General features: G+C 45.8%; 1 pseudogene; it reads right to left on the bottom strand.

Moving 5' to 3' along the window:
- Nucleotides 1-203: 203 nt before the first annotated feature.
- LOC143850030 (7-deoxyloganetic acid glucosyltransferase pseudogene) lies at nt 204-2,133 on the bottom strand (annotated as a pseudogene).
- Nucleotides 2,134-2,495: the final 362 nt, after the last annotated feature.

The raw sequence follows: 2,495 nt of genomic DNA, 5'->3' as shown, positions 1-2,495 counted from the left end.
GTAGGGTTGGGTTCTCCAGAACCCGACCCCGACCCGCCCGACCCGAGTTGCAGCCTTAACCAAACAGAGAAGGATTTTAGTAGCTCCATTACAGACTCCAAAATACCCAAACCAGGAAACAAGAAATCACGGAATCCCATCAAAAAGAGTCAAAGAGGTACGGTGAATTATTCAGCAGCACACGAAGAGATAGAGCAAAGTCCCTAATTCATTCGGAGACCCTTGGACCTAATATCCTCAATCAATCTCTCTAAACCACGATAAGAAGACCCTCCTTCCCTGACACACTGTCTCGCTACTTCCGCCATCTTGTCACACGATTTCTTCAACTCCTCTTTCTTTTCTTCCACAAACTCCCTCACCATCTTCTCTACCGTCTCTCTATCAAAAGGTCTATCTTTCATGTCCAAACCAACCCCCCATACCTCGCTAACGAACCGACTATTAGTCTGTTGGTCTGCAAAGAAGGGCCAACAAATCATCGGAACTCCTTCGATGATGCTCTCCAATGTTGAATTCCATCCGCTGTGAGTTAGGAATCCACCCACAGCTGGGTGGGCCAGTAGTTCCTCTTGTGGGGCCCACTCGACCAAGAAGCCCCTCTCCCTAGTTGCCTCCTCGAGCTCTATCGGAATCTCACCCACTTCCCCATTTACTCCTACGGAATTCGGACGTATGACCCACAAGAAAGGAGTTTTACTATTCACCAGACCGTGCCAAAACTCTAACATCTCGTCACGAGCAATAGTCGCGTAGCTACCAAAGCTAACGTAGAGGACGGATTTCATTGGCTGAGAATCAAGCCATGTCATGCATGTTTTGTCCACTTTCCAAAGGCTACTCTTATTGCTTCCTGAAGTATTAGTAGTGGAGGGTGCTGATTTGGCGAGTTTTGATTTGAGGAGGGCGTGAATGGGTCCAATCGTGTATATGTTCGGAATTCGAGAGCGGAGATGGGAGAGAATGGGGCCATCTAGATCATCAAAGGTGTTGAGTAGAAGCCCTGAGGCTCTACACGTGTTGATGGCTTCGAACTTTATGATTTGAATGATTGGATCGGTGTGTTCTTTAGCTCGAAAGAAACTAGGGAGGTCTCGACGCCTGAGAAAGGTTTCCATTCCTGGAACACATCGTACCGCCCGGTCCAAGTCGTCATCTGCATGCAATAAACAGAAACTAGTTTTACCGAATGAAGAAAACCTCAATTCCGTAACATTTGGGAGTTTTTATATGGTGTAAGCCCATAAAGCTCGGTATTTTTTTAAAAAGTATTGTACGACTTACACCATAGGATGTTCCAAAGAGTCCATTTGATGGGCCACGATGTAAGTAGGTTGTGCCTAAAAAATCATTTCTAAAGGATGATCCTAGGCCAGCCCTCCGGTATGTAGAGGAAGTGCATAGAAAAAAAACTCTAAAGATCGGAGGGCTAGGATCATTCTATGAGAAGGTTTTTGAGGGAACAACTTATTTACGTTGTGGCACATCAAATGGACGGTTTGGCTGATCATCCTACGTTGTAAGCCGTACAGTTCATTTTGAAAAATACTGGACCATCATCCTAGCTTATATTTGGTATTCTAGGTCTGTCAAAGCTTGCCAACTAAAGATAGTGCAATTACCTTGGAAAGGCAGTTCTCCTTCTTCAATCAGTCGAGGAATAGAGAGAAAAGAGTAGAAACAAGAAGGACTCTCTGTACGATAAGCAACAATGGGGATCCCCAGCTCCTCTGCCACATCAATGGAAAACGTCACAGCACCATCTGCTATGATAAAAGTAACAGGGTCGGGCTCACGTTGGCCCAAAATCAGCATGTCACGGAAGAGCGGCTTTGTTTTAGCCTGCAACGCGTCGTATACCTCCAACAACAGTTCTACGGAGCGGGGGTGTTCGGGCGGTAGTCCATCGGATATGGCCCGGAATTGGAATCCGGGCCAGTTGCTAAATCCGGAGTGGCTGTTGCTGGAGCGTAAAAGGCGGTCATAGTTGTGTTGGGTGTGGAGGAATGTGACCCGCAAGCCCGCTAAGCAAAGGAGCTGGGTTAAATTCATCATGGAGTTTATGTGGCCCTGACCCGGGTAGGGGAATACCAGGACGTGAGGGACTTGGTTTTGGGGAGTTTGTGACTCCATTGCTATTTTCTGGATTTGGAGTTGGAGCTTGTTAGTAACCTCTTCTAGCTTGCATTTATTTTTATAGTGGCTCGTCTTGGGATCGATAACTTTCTAGAATTCGACAGTCTGTATTTATGATAAGAGGCCCAATTTGAATTTTGGTTACACTTACCTTCAACAGCCATTCTCAAGGCGGCTTATTTGCAGTGAATGAGACAATGAAAGGAGCTCGAATCCGGAAGTAATGCTTAAAAAAAAAATAAAGGGTTTTGCTAACGAGTGCCTTCACTCGTTAAGGAGCATTTAAAGCACCTATTTTCATGCACCCCCACGCATATATCCTCAAACACATTTATGACCGGAGCAACGATTGTTGTCGA

Source organism: Tasmannia lanceolata, unplaced genomic scaffold, assembly GCF_043159265.1.
Source record: "Tasmannia lanceolata isolate RefF3 unplaced genomic scaffold, GAP_Taslan_0.1 ptg000018l, whole genome shotgun sequence".
Lineage (NCBI taxonomy): Eukaryota > Viridiplantae > Streptophyta > Magnoliopsida > Canellales > Winteraceae > Tasmannia > Tasmannia lanceolata.
Note: the sequence above shows the minus strand (reverse complement) of the source record. Positions and strands in the feature narration are given on the sequence as shown.